This window comes from Thalassophryne amazonica, chromosome 13 (assembly GCF_902500255.1).
Source record: "Thalassophryne amazonica chromosome 13, fThaAma1.1, whole genome shotgun sequence".
Classification (NCBI taxonomy): domain Eukaryota; kingdom Metazoa; phylum Chordata; class Actinopteri; order Batrachoidiformes; family Batrachoididae; genus Thalassophryne; species Thalassophryne amazonica.
Window position 1 is genome coordinate 65,554,515 of NC_047115.1, and position 23,148 is coordinate 65,577,662.

The 23,148-nt window shown below is 39.5% G+C and overlaps 1 long non-coding RNA gene across 1 annotated transcript; it reads left to right on the forward strand.

The window, feature by feature from the left end:
* Positions 1–810: 810 nt before the first annotated feature.
* LOC117523608 lies at positions 811–19,874 on the forward strand. The gene is made up of 3 exons (XR_004564554.1): positions 811–909; positions 4,339–4,344; positions 19,864–19,874. It is a non-coding gene; the product is annotated as an uncharacterized LOC117523608 (long non-coding RNA).
* The last annotated feature ends 3,274 nt before the right edge of the window (positions 19,875–23,148 follow it).

Genomic DNA, 23,148 nt, shown 5'->3' on the forward strand with positions numbered 1-23,148 from the left:
AGTGTTGGCGGAGGTTTGCACTCTACGAGCACAGTGCTCTAGTTTTACATGACAAAAACCCCTACCATCCCTGGTTCTCAAGACCAGGCACCTAAGTGGCTCTACTCTAGTCTTTTCTACTCTTCTATTTTACGCTTCCTTTTTAGATATTTAGATATACCTTAGTATACTAGCATAGTTCAACCTTAGAAATGGAATATAATATATAAGATATATCTTACTGAATTTTCATGAACCTGTAAAAATGTAAGGTATGGGTGTTAGACTTTCTGAGTACCACTTTTTGCTTTCAAATTGATTTTTTTTTTCTAACTGAAGTGTTTAGACATCTCCTTTTTAATGCAATAATTCAGCTTTAAAAACATCAGCATTTTTAAAAATGTCTGCTAACTGACAGAGGGCCAGAGGTTATACAGTAGGAAAAACAAATAACACAATTTGACTGTTCAAACGTTTTACTTTGGTAACAGTAGTGGTAACGTGGCAAAACATCAATCACAGCATTTGACCTCTTTCCATGCAGAGCCTTACAAGAAATTTAGTTCAATTAACCAAAACGCATTCATCACATTTACCTCCCTAAGAACGAATACTTCACCCAGTAGAATCCATGACGCTTAAGTTGTCTGAACAATTATGACTTTAGAATGTTAAATCTAGTCGCAGGTTTCAGCCTATAAATCCATATAGATATATCAAAGCAATCCTGACTTACACAACACTGAGAAGTAATAGGCCTTTCACATTGAACGCATTGGTCGATCATTTTGACACATTTGCGTGTGCTGAACGCGTGGGATGCGACAACAGAGCACAGAGGGGGCAGAGATTTTTACATCACTATCTAGCTTTTCGAGGGCCCGGTGAACAATCCGGACAATCGCCATCATGGATTTGCAACAGGAAAAAGTAAAGGACGTGTTTAACACCCTGAACGCCTTTGGTGTGAAAGACCCTTAGCAAATAAAAAGTGTTGTATGACTCATTTTCGGGGCCTTTCACAAGATGGGCACTGTCTGTGAGGGTCCCAGGCCTGTTTTTTAACATGACCTTGAAAATAAACTCAAAATGAGGAATAAAATGCTTTGGTGTTTGGTACGAGGCAGAATCTTACATAAAAGAACCGGGTAGAAATAACAATAGCCAACAACATCCTCACTGGTCTGTGGGTATTTATTTATAACAGGGTACCAAGTTGTGATATGAGGGTCAAATTCTCAAATTCTTTAAACTATTATTAAAGAGTGCTCATTACAAAGATTCTAGTGTATAGTCCACTAAACTGAAACAAAGAATAAATTTATGGGACACATTTTTCATCACATATACCAGTTGCATCAGTGTCTTTCAAAAATCACCCAACAGAGCTAGACGCCAGAAGATTTGCTCATGATGTAAAAAAAAAATAATGCAGCGATTTTGTTGTTGTTCTATATGAAATGGGACTAAAAATGTGCAATAGCTGTTCCGAAAGTGAATTTACCATTTCCCACCAAATAAATAATGAGGAAGTAAATAAAAATATACTCTGAATGTAAATTTCTCAGCACATTTTGTTCTCACACAACTAAAAATTGAGCAACTATGATGTAATCAAGGGGACATGAACACATAGATTGGGAACCGAACTAAAAAAAAAAAAAAAAAAAAAAACAACCCTCAAAACTAAAAAAAAAACAAAAAAAAACCACACACACAAAAAAAGCATTGCAAGAAGTCATGTACCGATCCAATATGCATTCAGATTCTAGCCATATTTAGTATATAATAATTCCTGAGAAATTCAGTGGACTCTAACATTCATTATCTCCGATAAGCTTTGCAACAAAAAATTTAGGGACACGACAACTATTTTTTCCTGCAAAAAGCAGTGGAACTTAAATTTTCTCTGTCAACTACTTTGACATGTACTATAATGTCTATTTTACATACTAAATGTGTAAATTGTAGTAAATATAGCTCAGTTTGGGGAAAAAAATTTGTGCTGAAAAGTTGGTAACCATCCATTTTCCTGCCACTCCCCTGTGCAGTGGTCCAGATTTAGTATTTGGCCAGTAGTTGAGCAAGAGGTTGCCATTCATCTGTGACTGGGGTGGCTCTGTAACTCAAATGTGCCAATAGGGGTACAACTGATGAACAATACATACTGCTGTGCTAACCTCTAACTTCACAGTTCCAATGGATTAGAGAAGTGAGAACTGCTGCTTACTTGAGTTATGCCTCAGACCAAGCCCACTGTATATGCATGCCCTTATTCTTGGCTATTATGGTCCAAAGAGGAGAGATTTCAGCATCGTTCCAATAATAGTATCCAAAGGAAAGCCAATACTGCCCTGAGAACTGACACATATCAGCCCCTATTCTGTAACACAAGCCTGGTTGTAGTGCTGTCATACTGACAATGTTGGAATGTGGAAACCTGCTTTGTCAAAGTTTGACGTTTGGTCAAAATGAGCTATTAGCATCAAAATGTGGGGACTTGGGTGTGAGACTACGCTGGATGTGTCTGTAGTGAAAACTCGCTCAAGCTCTTAACATTGTGGAAGCTGTGCATAGTGCAATTTTTGTCTGTTGCATCACATGTTTAATAGCTTCATAGTGGAGTGGTATAGAGGAGAAAAATAAGATTTCAACTCCAGTTTGCCAGAATGCATATGGGAGACTCAGACCTACAGTATAAAACATGGAGGTAGTATTTATACACAATCCCAAGTCTTCACAAGCAGTGACTAGTTAACTGGTGTTTCTTTTTAACTTGTTCAAGAATGATGATTTTTAAGGTAGCAGCCAAAACCAGAAACATTAATGTATAGATGTGTTATACATTATACTGACAAAGTGAGGAACCTTGGGGTAATCTTTGATCCTACGTTGTCCTTTGACCTCCACATTAGGGACATTACGAGGACTGCTTTCTTTCATCTGAGAAATATAGCAAAGATTCGCCCCATCCTGTCTATGGCTGATGCTGAGACTCTGATTCATGCGTTTGTCTCTTCTAGATTGGATTATTGTAATGCTTTATTTTCTGGCCTGCCGCAGTCTAGCATTCGAGGACTTCAGTTGGTGCAGAATGCTGCTGCCAGACTTTTGACACAAAGTAGAAGGTTTGACCACATTACTCCCATTCTGGTATCCCTTCATTGGCTACTGGTTTCTGCCAGATCGGATTTTAAAGTTTTATTGTTGGTTTATAAAATTGTTCATGGACTGGCACCTTCCTACCTGGTGGACTTGGTTAAGCCCTACGTACCTGCGAGGCCTTTGCGTTCACAGGGCACAGGGCTTCTGTGTGTTCTGAGGATGAACAAAAAGTCTGTGGGGTATAGAGCCTTCTCCTACCATGGTCCGGCTCTTTGGAACGATCTACCTGCTGTTATTCGGCAGTCTGACACGGTGGAGATTTTTAAATCAAGACTGAAGACCCACTTTTTTAGACTATCTTATCATTAATTTTTTAATCTGTTTGTGTTTGCTTTGTAATTTCTTTTTATTCTACTGTGTTTTATCTTTTTACTGTGCTTTTCTTGCTTTTAATTTTGATTTTAGATTAATTTGTGTTGTTGTGAATTATGTGAAGCGCCTTGGCGTGACTTTGTCATGATTTGGTGCTATATAAATTAATAAATTGAAATTGAATTATAGATTCTTCTTGGAATTAACCAATTTAAAAAAAATAGAAGAAAAAAAAAGAAATTCTGGTAAGAAGCCCGTATATTACCCCTTAGGACCTCAATAATCAGTCTTTATGAGACCAACAAAAATCGAAAGAAGAAAGTAACACAACAACTGCAGTGACAAGTCTGTTCCTTTTATGATATTGCTGCTTATTCAAGTTAAAGTGTATAAATTTAAAAAGTGACTAAATATTTCCAGGCAATGGAGTCTCTAAAATGTACAAATGTGGCCTTTTTCATAACTAAAATCATTATTTAAGGTATTTCCAGCAAATATGCCAGTGCAATATAATTTGCAACCGTATAACCAGCATGAACGTCTGCAAATCATCAGACACAACAGGGTTATTCCCTAAATGTATTCAGGTGATGCACTGACATGATTGCCACATTTTCTGGACTGGAAGTCACTTTTTTTGCTGGTTTTGCTTGTCCTATGGTGTCAGCAATGCACCAATAATGTGAGTGCCAACCACTGTAAAATAAGATGAAGAAGATCTGGATGAGAAGTAGGTGCTAGGTCTCAGAGAATGAGTGAAATTCATAAATCATGCTCTCAAACTGGAAGACCACATTCTTGAATAAAGACAGGGACTACAACCTTCATATTACCTGGCATACCACTTGTCTGGACTGTGTGGGATAGTCAGAACACCAATAGGCTACAGTAAAGCTAACTAAGGTAATGCTAACTATAATATTTAAAAAATGTATATGGGTTTTAAACATTTAATTACATTCAGTGAGGCAAATGTGAATACAATTTGCTCTGAACAAATGTTTATGGCTGTTCATTGGTGACAACAAGGAGTTTATTCTTGCGTTCTCTGAGCCTTGTACAATAACATTAATGAGGTCATTAGCTTCTGCTCACTAACAGTGTTTTTGCGTTATGAATAAATAATGTGGCAATTTAATTCATTTTGCTTATTGCTGCATGAAGCAGCAAATGCAACTTGTAGACTAGTAGAATTATTGCTTTTTTTCCCTTTTCATGACATATTTGGACAGATGTGATTAATTCTCTGGTGCGGGATATAGTCCAGAAAATATGGTACATCTTGTATCCCCCCTCCACACACACACACACACACACACACACACACACACACACACACACACACACACACACACACACACACACACACACACACACACACACACACACACACACACACACACAACATTTGGGAGTTGTCAAATCAAGGACAAATTAGTCCTGATGAGTCAAAATTTAGCAGATTTTCAGTTCAGTTTCTCTCCATTATACTCAAAAAAACCGACTCATTGGATTGGATTTCCATCTAATAAATATATGTAGTCCCAACTAAATAAAATTACATTATCTTGCATGGATGTGCATTTTTTGAGTTGGGGCTACATATATTTATTAGATGGAAATCCTGCACATAATTGAATTGAGTTTATCCAGAGTTTTTTTTTTTTTTTTTTTTTGAGTGCACATAATATCTGTGACGATGAAAAAAAAAGACTCAAGATATCACTTAACATGTTTGAAAATTACAGGACAAGAAGTTCCTGCTCAGCTCTCTTTGTCTCTCACTCATTTTCCTTCTTCACCAGGACCACTCAGTTACCACCCAATCTGCAGTCATGCGGGTGTAATTGTGCTATCTGATTGTGATTTCTTTACCATGTTCCTTCATGCGCTGCTCTCCTGGTGAACCCTCACTGATCCGTATCAAATCTGCAGGTCAACCAGGCTTTTGGAGCGCTCCCAGGCGATAAAGACTTGTTTTGCAAAATTGCTCAATATATTGTCGCTGAATCAGTGCACTCAGGGCTGGCACGATGGAATAGAAGATATGAAGCATTAATCGAAGGGTTCCTTCAGATTCTGTTGGTGACTGTATCTATATACTACATTCTGCCATCTTTTTCTCCAGTTTCCACCGTGTTCACTGTTCCTGTTCCTGCACAGCAGCGTAGAAGCTCAGACATTCCATGACGTTATGTGAATCCCATGGTGCATTAACAACAGCAGAAGGCATCGGCTCTCACATCTGATCACACTAAATCTGACAAATGTGGATGAGAGGTGATGGGAGAGAGAGAGGGAGGCGGAGGGGAGGAATAGTTTAGAGACAGGAGCTGACTGCCAGTATCTTGGTCTTATTTTATTGCAGAGACAAAATAAATCTAACGCAATTGTAAGATATCGAGACATTATACTGATACAACTCCTTTGTCTTAACTCACTTTTGCTTTCAACTGCAACTTCTGTTCCAGAGGCTTCAGTCAACACCTTATCTCAATTACATCTAGCGCATAAATATATAAATAAATGGTGAGCAGGCATAATCAGAAATCAGTATGTGAGCCCCCCGCCGTCCCTGAAGACCGCCGCTCTCAGATCTTCTTTGTCATTTCTGTGGGAAGCCACTGGGCCTGTGGAGGTCACAGAGCTCAGGCCTCATCAGCAGGGCTAATTTGATTGTAGCAGAACAATGGTTAGCGTAGCCAAGCTTGGCACTGGTTCACTGACGAGGCGCATATTAATGGGTGTGAGATGCTCAGCCACAAACGCTGCCCTGTATGGGAAGGGTATACTGGTGGTACACTGGTTTACTCAACAACCTCAAATCTTTCCAACATGGAAAAGAAAAGATGTGCAAACTGTGACCTGCATGTATCAAACCATTAATGAATTTTTCTGTGCTTGTAACATCGGTGCATTTTTGTCAATATAATGTATTTATATCCCCAAAAAACATATCATTCATTCAAAGGAATTACAAAAAGCGTATTCATGCATACTCAGTGTCTGCTACACGCCAAGGTGGGACTGACTTATACATACTGTAGCTTAGCACGGCAATGTCTACTGAGAAGTGAGCATACTAATGACTAGCATAGCTTAGCATAACCCCAATAGTCCCACAGTGAAGCATACTAATGGGGAAGCTGAATGTGTCCCTGCTGCACCAAAGAGCATACTAATTTGCCATGGCTACCCTTCTCTGTGACCATGGCAGGTCACTTAGCAGTGTGATCAGTCCCTGAGTCCTAATAAAGACACTTTATCAGGGTGAACCACAAGGACAGAAGGCTTTTTTTAAATCCTGGTGTTCTCCTTCATCCAGTTTATATTAATTTTCATGGTAGTTTTTTGTTTAGTAGTTCGACTTAACCTAGCACCAAGGTATAACTTCAGTAAGCTAAGGACAATATGTAGAACTGCCCTCCTTTGATGACTACAGTGCTTTGTCTCACAGGTATAACAACATCTTGCAAGTGTGATGTTCACTGGAGGAGTGTGGACACACTCCACTGGTGAAAAAGTAGAAATCTACACACTACATTACACAGTAAGTAAGACAGTCTTTGTTCTATACAGGCCCAGAGGCAGATTGGGATTGTGCTGATCCCTGGAGACTGCAGCATGAAGCGGATGAGAGTCCACAATTATGGAGTTGTATGATATTTCATATCCGATATGATACCGATACTGGATCCTTCAGCATCTGCCAATACCGACACAAATCTGATACTGTTTTCCTAGTCTTAAAACAAGTAATCTGTTTAGAAATACAACCCCAATACCAATGAAGTTGGGACATTGTGTAAAATGTAAATAAAAACATAATTCAATGATTTGGAAATCCTCTTCAACCTATATTCAATTGAATACACCACAAAGACAAGATATTTAATGTTCAAACTGATAAACTTTATTCTTTTTGTGCAAATATTTGCTCATTTTGAAATGGATGCCTGCAACACCATTCAAAATTTGGGATGGGGCAACTAAAGACTGGGAAAGTTGATGAATGCTGAAAGAACACTTGTTTGGAAACAGGTGAGTGTCGTGATTGGGTATATAAAGAACATCCCCAAAAGGCTCAGCCATTCACCAGCAAAGATGGGGCGAGGATCACCACTTTGTGGACAACTGCATGAAAAAATAGTCCAACAGTTTAAGAACAATGTTTCTCAACCTTCAATTGCAAGGAACTTGGGGATTCCATCATCTACAGTCCATAATATAATCAGAAGATTCTGGAGAACTTTCTACACGTAAGCAGCAAGGCTGAAAACCAACACTGAATGCCCAAGACCATTGATCCCTGACATCATTGTGTATAAGATCTTACCGTGTGGGCTCAGGAACACTTCAGAAACCACTGTCAGTTAACACTGTTCGCCGCTACATCTACAAGTGCAAGTTAAAACTCTACCATGCAAAGCGAAAGCTATACATCAACAACATCCAGAAATGCCGCTGCCTTCTCTGGGCCCAAGCTCATTTGAAATGGACAGATGCAAAGTGGAAAAGTGTGTTGTGATCTAATGATTCCACATTTCAAATTGTTTTTGAAAATCATGGACATCGTGTCCTCTGGACAAAAGAGGAAAAAGACCATCCAGATTGTTACCAGTGCAAAGTTCAAAAGCCAGCATCTGTGATGGTATGGGAGTGTGTTAATGCCCATGGTATGGGCAACTTACTGATCTGTGATAAGGAATTTCCTGTACACAACAGAAGTGAGTACACCCCTGTGCAGTAACAATTAAATGTCAGAACATTCACAATGGTATCCCCTTTCAATACTTGGATTATGTTGAAGTTGACAAGTATAGTGTTCCTTCTATTAACATTAAAACACAAACACTTAATGCTACTGTATGATAACTTTGTTACCAGGCTCACTTTAAAAACAGAGTGATAGGAAACAAAGCAGCCATGTGATGGAAGCTTCCAAGAGCCCAATGACAACTCTGAAGATGTTGCAAGAGGTTTCTGTGGATGCAAATTTTAAACATTGCTTCAAACCTTCATATTTGGGTGTGCAACAAATGACTTTGTTAAAGAAGAAAATGTGACATTTACCTTCTGTTTGCCAGATGGTGCAGGGACACTTGAGCCTAGTTTTCAGCTGTTTTAATTTTCTATGGGTTTTAAAGGATTGGGAATGGGGACCATGAAGGTTGCAGTCACATTATCTAAGTAAACATACGCTCTGGTGTTTGCTGTGCCACACTGGCCCAAACAATTTCTGTGTGAAAATGAACTTTGGCACTTTTTTTTTCCTGAGGTACAATGTTTCTCAACCACCACTGTTTAACCATAATAATGAAGGTACACGGTTCAAGTCCCAGTCAATGTCAATGCACAGTTTTAGTGTGTGACCCCTGAATGCAAAGGTAAAGTGTTTTTCACCTCCATAACAAGAGATATGTGCTGGAAAACAAAATCTGAACTATAAACATCACCAGCTTCAGTACAAAGTATGATTATATAATGACTGCCATTAACTATGAGGTCACTAAAGAGGTAAATGGATAAAAAGTATACTCAGATTGCCATCTTCATTGTGCTGGTTAAAAAAAAAAAAAAAAAAAAGAATCAAATGCTTGACCGTGAAGCATGACTGCTGTGTAAATAACTCATAATAGTTCTGTCAATGAAACTACAGGTTATTACAGAGCTCGTTATCTCACAGACAGTAATCTTTCACTCTTTCACATAAGTATATTAAAAAATAATGACGCATGACATTTTTACAGATATAAATACATAAACACTGTGGACACATGGTGCCCTGGGTCTACAAAGAGTTGGTGATCCAGATCTCCTTCAAAGAATTTTCCTGTTTTCTCCTTCATTTTCTATCATATGGTGATGCATAGCAAGTTTTCTTCTGTGTCTGATCTTTAGGATTGGCTCCCGATGATGTCACAAAGATCTTATTGTGGTAAAACCATAATCCATACTGCTACCCTCTGTTGGTTGTTGAAGGTACTTCACTGACAGAAATTTTTGTTCAGCAAGCCTTCACTTATATCTGCTTTACAAAATGCTGCACATTTATATATAATTATTATTTTATAAAATGATTAAATATGCTATTTGGAGTTTATATTGGCAATACAGCTTTTAATAAGTTGTTTTACCATTCCAACTTCAATGAATGTGTGTTTACAAAGCAGACTGCTTTGTTAAGGTTTAGTTTTTTATTTAAATCTCATTTTTAAACATTATCCTTGTACAAATACAAGCATTTTATCGCTGCAGACATAGCATTACATACACTATGGATAAAAACTTTCAAAGTTAATTTTACCCGATTGCAAGTATTCCATTTTATCAGACATCAGGTGTAAATCAATTACAATGTCCACTTTATTGCTGTATTAAGGTATTTAAAAATGACGACTACAAGATAGGTTTATCTAAACTTTTCATATCATGAGCCAATGTTGCGGAACGATCGGCCAACTGAAGTAAGGCAATCAACTTCATTTGAGATTTTTCAGGGCAAATTTAAGACTTACCTTTTCTCTAAGGCATACACAGTTGTGATCTGAAGATGACATACACTCATCATGGGCATGAACATCATGTTAATTTGGGGCTTCTAATGATGAAATGCCAGGGTCAATGATTGGACAGCATACATCATTAATGACTTCAAAAACCAACAATCGGGTGCACAAGTTTGAATTTATTTTGTACCTTGTCCACACAGGGTCAGAATTATACATACAGGCTCAAATATATGCATGCATTAACTTAAATATTTTAATAAGTGGTGCTAAAGGTTCTATGATGTCTTTTAATGTGACATGACCTATGCCTATTAAGTGCTCATTAGTGATCATGATGACAACTGGTAGTTTCTCTTTGCCAGCACAAAAAAGGCATGCTTGACAACACTCATTGGGCTGACCAGTACTCAGAAAAATAGGAAAGGAACTCAGTGAATTGTAGATTTACACAAGTTGGGAAGGTCAATTTCAGTTTCAATTTATTCAGTTTATAAAGCACCATCTCACGACAGTGTCACCTCAAGGCGCTTAACACCGAACAATTCAAAAACAATTTAAAATTAATTAAAAGATTAAAAGCACAGTTAAAAAATAAAACAAGCACAATAACAAAAACAATAACAAACACAATGAAAAGTAAAATTTTTAAAAGAATTTAAAAGGATGCTAACACAATGTACCATAAGACAGAGTAAATAAATGTGTCTTAAGTCTGGTCTTGAATGTCTCCATGGAATCCGACTGCCTTATTGACGCTGGGAGACCATTCCACAAAACAGGGGCAGGGTAAAAGAAGGCTCTTTGACCCACAGACTTTCTTCACCCTTGGAATACGAAGTAGTCCTGCATCCTGTGAGCGCAGAATCCGAGCCGGTACGTAGGGTTCAACCAAGTCAGCTAGGTGGGTCGGTGCCAGTCCATGAACAATTTTACAGGCCAATAGCAGAACCTTAAAATTTGATCTCACAGAGACAGGCAGCCAATGAAGAGATGCCAGAATAGGTGTAATGTGGTCAAACTTTCTTCTTCGTGTCAAAAGTCTGGCAGCAATTGGAGACCCCTAATGCTGGACTGTGGCAACCCTGAAAATAGGACATTGCAATAATCCAATCTGGAAGAAACAAAAGCATGGATCACGTCTCTTGGAGCCATTTCTAAACAATTTCACATTCGGAGATCATTAGTTCAAACAATGGTACATAAGTACAAGTTAGTCAGATGTGTCACCACTTTGCCAAGGTCCAGAAGAAAACCCAAAGTGTCACCCTCAGATGTGACGAAATTGGTTAGGATGTTCAGGAACAACCTTGGAACCACCAAAGTTGAGACCTACCATGAACTGGAAACTGCTGGAAGACCACAATCACTGTCCACAGTGAAGTAACTTACATTGCCATGGACTGAGAGGGTGCTGATTGAGAAAGAAGCCCCTACTGCAAAATCAGCATGTGCAAGCCAGAATGAAATTTACAGCTGCCTACATGGACAAGCCAAATGGTTTTTGGAGAAAAGCTTTATAGTCATATGAGACAAAGACTTGGCCACAATAACGAGGTATGTTTGGAGGAGTACAGGTGAGGGTTCAGACCTAAGAACACTTTCCCACCTGTCAAGCATAGTGGTGGAAGCATTATGCCCTGGTGTTGTTTTGCTGCCACTGGTTGCATTGCACAAAATCGATGGACTATCTTCCAAATTCTTTAGCGTCACCTAGATGTTTCTGTGTAGGCTCTCAATTGACCAGGTGGTTTCCATAGTAGAGAAGCTTGAATCTTTGACTGGACTGGGTTGCTCGCATCAAGCAACCCAGTCCAGTCAAAGATTCAAGCTTTTCTACTATGTCACCTAGATGGTTTAATCTTGGCCACAATTGGGTGTTTCAACAGGACAACAACCCCAGACACACATCAAAACTACAGTAGTTGTGAGTTTGATAAAGGAGGGTGATATTAAGCTTCTGAAATGGCCCTCCCAGTGCCCCAAGCTCAACCCTGTTGAAAATTTGTGGACGAAAAGGTGGGTTAGTGCAATGAAACCAACCAATTTTAACTGAGCTCTGCCAATTTTGCCAAGAAACGTGGCCACATATCCAGCCAAAATTATGCCAGAAACTTGTTGATGGCTACTAACAGTCTCTCAGTCTACAAATATTCCTTGATTTGCACAACTTCCACTCTTGTGAAAAGCTGATGTACACATGTATACACACACACACACACACACATACACATGCAAGGCATCCTGCAGACACTGTTAAAAATGTAAATATTGTTCTTGATTGATTGATGGATTGATAGATAGAGGGGCTTTATTGAACATGTACAAATTGTATGTAAGACAATAGGATCTTAATAATGAATTAAACAATTAAATTATAAAGAAGACAATGCTCATACAGTCAAGGGTATTTTAGCATTGCATTATATTTTTCATTTTTAATCCTTTTATAATGTCTTTTATGCTGTCTATTGTTTTGTGGTTTTAATGTTTTATGGCTTGTGCTGTACATCACTTGGAATTTTCAGAAAAAATTTTATGAATAAAATATTATTATTGTTACTATTGTTTCATTCATTATTATTATTAGTATTATTATTGTTATTATTATTATTATGGGTCAACCATGAACACATTGACATAGAATAGACAGACAAAACTTAACTTAGCACAGATAACACATATAACCACACATATATATATAAACAGTTGGGGAAAATTGAGTTTGAACACCTTAAGCCAAGGTGTATGAAAATTGAAGTAATGTATTTATAAGGTCATTTGTTTTTGTCTATTGCAAAGTGCATACGTATTTTCACTGTGTCTGTGTTTTGTGCCATGTTTCTAATGTATGCCACCATGTTCTTATCAGATGCTGCTGATGCAAATCTCCTTGCTCTCCTTATCAAGTCAAGTCTGGGAGCAAGCACTGGTGCCACACTTCACTACTTCCACAACACCCTGGAACTGGCTTTGGTCCATGATGGCGACCACCCAAGCAGACAACTGGTCCATGCCCACTTCTCAAAAGTGACCATTTATCTGCCACAGCCAGGTGAAGTGTCAGCATCCCCTTGGCCTTCTCCAACCACTGGGGTCCTCAATACGGAGGTACCTATTTGCTGGATCATGGATACATATTTTGGCATATTAGAGATGAAACATTTAATAAATATGTACTGCTTCCAACAACTTGACAGGAATAATCATTGTTTGAATGAAAATCAGTCATCACTTCTTCTGTTGCAATGTATTCCCTTTGTCCCCATTTCGGCATCCCCAACTACACACACACACACACACACACAAGTTCTCGTACCTTGATCCCATCTTTATATCTGTCCATCCTCCTTGGCTCTCTCCCCAACTCCCTCCATCCATCCATCTTTTCTTTCCATTGGTGCTGAACACACAGGTAGGGAAGCAGCAGGAGGTAAGGTGGTGGATAATTACCTCGTGTTTGGAGCTCCCCAGGAGTCCAGGCCTCCCGGGGGAGGGAGCAGCCCGGTTGAATTTGTAATGCACCACGCTAACACTACACTCCAGCACTTAGCCAGCCAAATGTAGGCCCAAGTAAATGGGCTTTTGTTGCGATCTGGAAAGGAAAAGGTAAGGAGATGTAAGATTCCATCTGCCGTGTTACCTCTCATTTTTCCTATCACTGCCCCCCGCCGCCATTTGCAGTGCATATAAATCCTCCCTCTGTCAGTTTTACACAAGACAGTTTGACAAAACACAGTGCACACACATATATAAAGTTTCAGACAGATGTTTCATTGAATACTATGAAGAGTTGTGCAAAACCAACAGGAAAAGAGGTATTTATATCAGGTTAATGTGAATCATTTGTGTGACATTACAAAGTAAAAGCTACAAAGAAAAATTACGCTGCAGTATCACAAAAAGTTTAGTTAAATAATATGTGAAACAAAACCACAAGCATCTGATTGCAATGCAGTGAAGCAGCCTGATAAGACGTCTGTCTGAGTTAAGTTTTTGCATCTGGAGTTGCCCACTGCCTCTAGTGGTTGGATTGCATGTAACTGTAATTAGGATGAGTTAAACACAAAGGACAAATTTCATTGGATGTCCAAGAAAAGTCTTTCTTCTTCCTGACAGTAAATTAAAAACAAGCAGAAAAAAACAGTACGTTCATGTTGTTGAGGAAAGTATAGAGGAAGTAAAGAAAAGACAAATCAGCAGGTTAGTTTGTGCTCACAGCTACATTTATAATAAGACATTGTGTGGAATTACACAAGGCCATTTCAGAAATGAGGTGAAAGAACTGTTTTTGGAAAACTGTCTTTAATGCAACATTTGAGTTTGTAATTCCCAAACTATATGTAATATATACTGTAAAAAAAATCAATAAATAATAATAATAATAACTTTTCAATGATAAAAATTGAAGAACTGTCCACCAGTCTTTATGATACAAAATCAAGCTACAGTCTGTATTGGAGGGTGGACAGGTTGAAGCATTGAAGGACTCATTCTCGACAGCTGATGCTAAAATACCTTGAAGCAGGAGTGCCCAACCTTTTTTTGAACCAAGATCTACTTTTAAAGTTCACAGTGTATTGCAATCTACCAAGCCATATCGAAAGCCATAGTGTAGCCACAATTTATTGTGCACCAATACAACCCCTGGCAAAAATTATGGAATCACCGGCCTCAGAGGATGTTCATTCAGTTGTTTAATTTTGTAGAAAAAAAGCAGATCACAGACATGACACAAAACTAAAGTCATTTCAAATGGCAACTTTCTGGCTTTAAGAAACACTATAAGAAATCAAGAAAAAAAGATTGTGGCAGTCAGTAACGGTTACTTTTTTAGACCAAGCAGAGGAAAAAAAATATGGAATCACTCAATTCTGAGGAAAAAATTATGGAATCACCCTGTAAATTTTCATCCCCCAAATTAACACCTGCATCAAATCAGATCTGCTCATTGACATTGACCCTATGCCAGGGGTAGGCAACCTGTTCCAGAAAGAGCCATGAGGGTGCAGGTTTTCTTTGCAGCCACTGACTCCACCAGGTGATTTCACTGATTAACTGATTCCATCTGCTCAAAGTGATATTCATCAGTAAAATCACCTGGTGGAGTCAGTGGCTGCAAAGAAAACCTGCACCCTCATGGCTCTTTCTGGAACAGGTTGCCTACCCCTGCCCTATGCCATGACATTGACCCTATGTGTCTTTTTGCAAGGAATGTTTTTGCAGTTTTTGTTCTATGGCAAGATGCATTATCATCTTCAAAAATGATTTCATCATCCCCAAACATCGTTTCAATTGTCCAAAATATCAACATAAACTTGTGCATTTATTGATGATGTAATGACAGCCATCTCCCCAGTGCCTTTACCTGACATGCAGCCCCATATCATCAGTGACTGTGGAAATTTACATGTTCTCTTCAGGCAGTCATCTTTATAAATCTCATTGGAAAGGCACCAAACAAAAGTTCCAGCATCATCACCTTGCCCAATGCAGATTCGAGATTCATCACTGAATATGACTTTCATCCAGTCATCCACAGTCCACAATTGCTTTTCCTTAGCCCATTGTAACCTTTTTTTTTTCTGTTTAGGTGTTAATGATGGCTTTCGTTTAGCTTTTCTGTATGTAAATCCCATTTCCTTTAGGCGGTTTCTTACAGTTCGGTCACAGACGTTGACTCCAGTTTCCTCCCATTCGTTCCTCATTTGTTTTGTTGTACATTTTTCGATTTTTGAGACATTGCTTTAAGTTTTCTGTCTTGATGCTTTGATGTCTTCCTTGGTCTACCAGTATGTTTGCCTTTAACAACCTTCCCATGTTGTTTGTATTTGGTCCAGAGTTTAGACACAGCTGACTGTGAACAACCAACATCTTTTGCAACATTGCGTGATGATTTACTCTCTTTTAAGAGTTTGATAATCCTCTCCTTTGTTTCAATTGACATCTCTTGTGTAGGATGCAGACTAACGAGCAGATCTGATATGATGCAGGTGTTAGTTTTGGGGATGAAAATTTACAGGGTGATTCCATAATTTTTTCCTTAGAATTGAGTGATTCCATATTTTTTTCCTCTGCTTGGTCTAAAAAAGTAACCATTACTGACTGCCACAATCTTTTTTTCTTGATTTCTTATAGTGTTTCTTAAAGCCAGAAAGTTGCCATTTGAAATGACTTTAGTTTTGTGTCATGTCTGTGATCTGCTTTTTTTCTACAAAATTAAACAACTGAATGAACATCCTCCGAGGCCGGTGATTCCATAATTTTTGCCAGGGGTTGTACAACACAATTTCCTACCACAAAGATAAAGTTTTAACCATAACAATAAAGTAAAAAGTAAAGTAAAAAGTAAAGTAAAGTAAAAATACATGGTGCAAAGAATAAGCACAAGTAGGCCAGTGACTGGCTTGTAACAACACAACAACAAAAAACTCAAATTGCACAACGCCTAATTAAAGTTCCCTTCCTTAGTGGGACTTCTGGCACTGAGAGGAGGCAAGAAGTGCTTTAACAAAAGCATTAAATCACAGAATCACAGAGTCACAGTTTAACTGAGCTAACGGCTCAATATTTGTAATCACAAACACAACAAATGAAAAAAAATACATTAAAACAAATACTGACTTTTGAACTGTTTACATGCCATTTTTGTCCATAGTGTAACTTATTGCAGCTCTTTAAGCTGTTACGTCGCTTCTGAAAGGTTTTTTTTTTCTTTCTCATTTTCATTTTTTTTCTTCTGCTTTTCTGCAGCATAGAAGAAGAGGAGCCATCGCCTTCTTTTATGGCATTTAACGGCAGCTGCCATCCTTATTGGTGCAGTGCTGCCACCTTCGGCATCAATCCATTATAGCAGCACTGTCCATTACAGCACCAGTGTCAAGCAATCGACTGGAACTCAACCAACTGCAATCTACTGGTTGGGCACGCCAGCCTTGAAGTCATGTAGGCAAGGTATTGTATGTCTCTGTGACTTTGATGCAGAATGACTCAAAATTTTGTTATTATTTTAAGTTATTAGTTTATGTTCAGAGAATTTATTCTTATTTTAGTTGTATTTAAACTTTAAAGAAGATCTTGAGCACATTTCTTTTTTAATGAATTTTGCATGAATGTTACGCTTTCAGGGTTGATATGGCCCATGTTTGTGGTTTCCAATGTGATATATTTGCATGGGGCCACAAATCGCTGGCCCCAATCAAAGCTGTGGAAAAGGACATAGGAAGGAAAAAAAAAACATTCTGACAAACACTAAAATATTTTCTTCTGTGTTGTAGTATAGGTGAGCCTTTAAACCTAAGAACACTTTACCACCTGTCAAGGTGGTAGAGTTATGCTCTGGGATTGTTTTGCTGCCTGTGGTACTTTTGGTGCAAACATATAAGCCAGTTTCAAGTTATCAGTGCACGTCAGGAGAGCCACAGTAAGTGACACTTCCGTGTCATAGGTCAAGTCATATAAACGCTGCTAATGCTGTTGTTGAAGACACTGTTGTTGTTGGAAAATTATAACTTAAAGAGCTGAAATAAGTTACACTCTGGACAAAACAAAAAAAAAAAAATGTAAACAGTTTAAAAGTCAGTATTTGTAGCTACCACGTAGATCGTATTCTAAGGCCCCATTCTATGCCATAAAACTTATTTTTGTTACCCACTTCCAGTGTGACCCGCTTGTTCAGGTAAGAGTTTGTAAATATAGTATAGATATACTGTGACTGACCGTGTTTGGGTTATTAATTAATTATTTTTGTGCGTTTGTTTTGTGTAATGTTTATGAACGCAACACAGGTGAGCAGTTCCTGTATCAGTTTATAAATATAATTTAGAGATAAACTATGACTATTAATACTGTGATTTCCTGCTTTTTATAAAGATGATGGCCATGTTTGGCCATGTTTTTTATTTCATTTTTCATGCATTTGTTTTGTGTTTGTGAACGCAATACAGGTAAGCCATTAGTTCTGTTAATGGTTTATAAATATAATGTACAGTTAAACTGTGACTATTAATTCTGCAATTTACTGCTTTTGATAAAGATGATGACCGTGTTTGGGGAATGAATTAATTATTTGATTTAAATTTTTTTGCGTTTGTGTAACATTTAGGGCCCTTTCACACATAGTACGAATAAGTACAAATCAGGGCGAATCACAGCGGAAAAGCTTGTGTGAAACATGAAAACATCAAGCTGAGGGGAAGGTGTGAACGATCCCGCTGCGACAGTTTCATGCATGAGCACCATTGCGTGTACGAAACCGTCACAGCAGGAACAGTGTGAGCAGCTGAAGCATGTGTAACCACATCGCACAGCTGCTGTGAAAAAAAAAAACAAGAAAAGGACATGCCACCCACGGGATTCGAACCTGCAATTTACAAAAGCTCTGCTTGCACTACCATCGCTGGCCTGTAAATGGTGCAGAAAAATGTCTGAAATCAACAAGGACATGGACGATGTGCTGTGTACAGCCACTGCAGCCAAGAGCAAAAGCTAAAGATGTTCTATGTATTTCCACATGAGGACAGCAGGGAGAGACACGCACATCAGAGAGGAATGTTGTAAATTTATGTACTTCAAGACATGGCACATGTTCTCCAGCTGCCAGGAGCAGAGATTACAACAGCTGCTGTTGTGGGCGGACACCACCCCCCCCACCCCTGTCAATTCAGCACCCAGACCAACGTGTCTCTGTGTTATGTGGTCATTCATTTTTGTTATTGGTTATGTAATTGCGTATGTAAGTACTGTCATAATTATTTATATACCTGTCCTGATGGTGGTTTCTGTGTTTTGAATGTGTGCAATGAGTTGACATCCAGCTGTCAGTGTGCTGCGATCAGCTGACAGGCACCTCCCTGTGCTGTGTGCGCTCAGACCTGGCTGTCCAGGCCCCATGGGATCAGATCTGTGCATACATATAAGCATTTTATGCAAGCGTGCTCCCCCTCCCCCCAGCATGCCACGTGTTGGAGGGAGCGGTGGGGAGTACACGTGCGAGACACGTACACCACATGTGTGGTATTGCTCATGGGGGGCACTTTGACAAATTTCACATCCAGTTCGAAAATGATTATCTGCTGACTGTTTTCATGCTAATAGCGCAAATGGCCACACATTTTCTAAGTGCCAAGTGAGTGGTGTTAGATGTTCGTGTGTATCACCTGGAATTTGGCTGACACCTGCCGGGAGAGGGATCCAATGGGCTCTCACAGGGCACACTCTATCTTTCAGGTGCTGGTGTGTGCAAATAGATGTAGGAACAGGTGTACAAGGCATAGGAGGCAGCTCTGATTTTAAACGTATTGCATACGATTCCTCCTTCATCCGCAATTCATACACATTCGTACTCTGTGTAAAGGGGCCCTTACGAACGCAACACAGGTGAGCCGTTAGTTCCTGTGACAGTTTATAAATATAAAAAAGAAAAAATAAACTGTGGCTATTAATACTGTGATTTACTGGATAAAGATGATGAACAAGTTGGAGTTGGGACGTTGTGTAAAATGTAAATAAAAACAGAATACAATGATTTGCAAATCCTCTTCAATCTATATTCAATTGAATACACCACAAAGACAAGATATTTAATGTTCAAACTGATAAACTTTATTGTTTTTGTGCAAATATTTGCTCATTTTGAAATGGATGCCTGCAACACGTTTCAAAAAAGCTGGGACAGTGGTATGTTTACCATTGTGTTACATCACTTTTCCTTCTAACAACACTCAATAAGCGTTTGGGAACTGAGCACACCAATTGTTGAAGCTTTGTAGGTGGAATTCTTTCCCATTCTTGCTTGATGCATGACTTCAGTTTTTCAACAGTCCAGGGTCTCTGTTGTCGTATTTTGCACTTCATAATGCGCCACACATTTTCAATGGGTGACAGGTCTGGACTGCAGGTATGCCAGTCTAGTACCACTCTTACTACTTGTTTTTGTGGTGTATTCAATTGAATGTAGGTTGAAGAGGATTTGCATGTTGTGATTTGGCGCTATACAAGAAAAAAGTTGATTGATTGATTGATTGATTTACATTTTACACAATGTCCAGTTCCAACTTCATTGGAACTGGGGTTGTATTTTTTATTCATTAATTTTTATGCATTTGTTTTGTGTTTATGATCCTGGGAATGCTCAATGTTTACATTCGGGGTTTTCACGTATCCCTTGCGCGCCAGAGAGTCGCTGCAGTCAAAACAACATAGAGAATCCACACGATGACAGTTGTAAATGAATATTATACTACAAAAATGTAATTTTTTATGCTCTTCATCACTTTAATAAGAGACTGCATGCATGATACCCTTACAACTTGCTAAAGCAATTATAACAAATAATCCATGTCTGCTACGTTTAATCTGCATGGAATTTAATAAGCGCAAACCGAATTTCAGACATATCATATATATTAGTCTGGAACAAAGAGGACAAACAGTGTTGTAAAGAACAATAATCAAGACGTTAAAGAGCAAACTTCACTTTCTCCCAGAACAACATGATCAGGAAGTGAGCGTAGCTCACAGCAGCCCTCATTGAAAATAACGGAGAGACAGCGTGTGATTCTTGCATGTTTACATAAAATAAACGCAGTAACAATGTCTATAAATCCAGAGAATATATTCACGAGAGTTTTAGGCACAATATAAAAATAGTTTTATGTTGCGATGTTAATGGTGTTGTCCGTGTGCAGCGGTTAAAGTGAAGCGTGATCAGAGCATCTCAATGCAGTTCTCAGTGTTACTGAGATCTCGCAGCACGGCGACCTCTCCGAGGTTTTACAGGATTTGAAACCTGAAAAGCCTTAATGGTGTGATCTTTGAACTTACCCAGCAGTCCCGCAGTGCTTAAACTCAAAACTCACTTATTATACTGCATAGAAAAATCTTCAGTGTTCATTCAGCTTGCATTGTGTTAAAAATTAAGTGTTTGTGTCATTGTCACGAGTTAAAAGATGCACTTACACTTTTGATCGTGTTAAAATGTTAATACCCCCATCACACATAGCCAGAATGAGGCCAAATGGCCTCACAGTGATGAATGGGCGCACATCTGAAAAGTGTTGCGTTGCAATTCGAAAACATTCTGACAGCCATCTGCAAGACACAGTTGGTCAAAATTGGCCAGCGGCCCAGAGTGTGTTGCACATGTTCAAAACCCTCTGGGCGCCATGGAGATGGGACACCTATCCAACAGGTGCAGTCTGAGCACCATCTGAACGCAATTTACATATTCTGATGGTGGTAAAACAGGATCCAAAACGATTTGAGCATGTACGAGGGAACCACGAGATGGATCTGGCACGGCAAAGCCTGCTAGTATGACCTGCATGTGCCACGTATAAAAATGTCCACCTCCAATCCCCCCCCTGCTAACTGTTGATATGTATGTGCCACGCATTCATCATGTACAGTGAGTGTGAACAGCGCTAGCAAACCAAAAGCACCATGCACTACTGCGTGCACTCCACCAAAAATCTGAAGAGGCTATTATGTCCACAATAGAACTTACAGTACAGATATATGTCCATTCTTTCCCATGGGTGAAGTAAATAATGTGAACTAATGTCTCCATTATATCTGTATATAACATGGGCAGCTGCATCTCTCAGTGGTCTCATGTACAGTAAAGCATCATTGCACGTATCAGGCTCGGAGCTGAACGGATTTCAATGCTGTAATAAACATATGAAGTTATCACCTCCTAACTCTGTAGGAGATATGATGTGGAACTGTTCTGCCAGGCTGTGACAATATTATTAAACATGAATCTCACCTCCAACAACAGCCCAGAAGTGTTTCACAGCACAGGGTGGACGTGGAGCTGGGACCACAGCCTGTGGTTAAATCCTCTCACCTGGCTGCTGTGTGCTGTAATCAAGCACGCAAAAACAGCTCCCATGTGATAATCCAACCATTGCAGTGAGCGGAGTTGCATTGTGCTGCTGAAGTGAGCCAAAACACACAAAAAAAAATTAAAGTTCCCTGGAAAGGCTGCATCTGACGCATGGGACAGCATGACCGACTGCCAGCAGTGTCCAGTAGCTGGCAATGGCTCAGGAGCACCCCCGGCATGCGCGCATAACTGTTCATTCAGCCGTTATGAACACACACACCCAGCAATCATGTCATCAGTCCAGCACCTATTCTACACACACGCACACTCACGTAAGGTCAGTCAAGTGGAGGACAAGCGCAGATGTGATTGCATGACTGAGTGAGTGACCGCACCATGTCGGCTTTGACACATATGGCGTGAGTCTGGTCCATATGTTGGTTGTACTCCGGTGTCCAGTACCGGCAGGGACTGTGCAAAGGGAGGAACACAGCGCTCCCTGCCACTCTGGTCCCGTGTTTACCATCCAGATGTTTGGACATCAGGCAGTCTTCAGCGCCTTTTATGGCTGTCTGACAGCAGTCTGTGTCATCCACCTGTTGTTTACATGCACTTTGGATGCCATCGTGCAGGTGTGGATGAGGTAATCTGTATGGGTTCTGACACTGCTGACCACGCCTCTTTCCGCATCTGATTATGGAAATAATTGCTGTGTCAGGCTGCTTCCTGCACATTCTTGCTATGTGTGATTGGGGCTTAACTTTTGTGATCAGTGAAAATGTATTTTTAACAGTACACAGGGTACTTTAACACTGTTCAGATTTAATAGTACAATTGGTTGGGGAAATTTACAGGAACACTGCAGATAAAGACACAGTTCATGGTTAAATCCAAAGGCTTCTGGTTACAAAGGAACAGTACCATGTCACAAGAACCTCTTCTAGTTGCTCATTTAACTCAAAAACAACATGTCAATAACATCTGCAAAACCTCCTTTTTCCACCTCCGTAATATTTCCAAACTCCGTTCTTCACTTTCCCTTTCGGCTGCGGAGAGGCTCGTCCATGCCTTTGTCTCCTCCAGGTTGGACTATTGTAACGCACTCCTCATCAGGATCCCTGGCAGGAGCATTCAAAAGCTCCAGTATGTCCAGAACAGCGCTGCCAGGGTCCTGATGAGGGTGCGGAAACACGAGCACATCACCCCCATCCTTCACACCCTCCACTGGCTTCCTATTCACTTCCGCATAGAGTACAAGATCCTTCTGCACACCCACCACTGTCTCCATGGTGTTGCCCCCACCTACATCACTGACCTCCTCACTCCACATACCTCTGGCAGAACCCGGTCAGG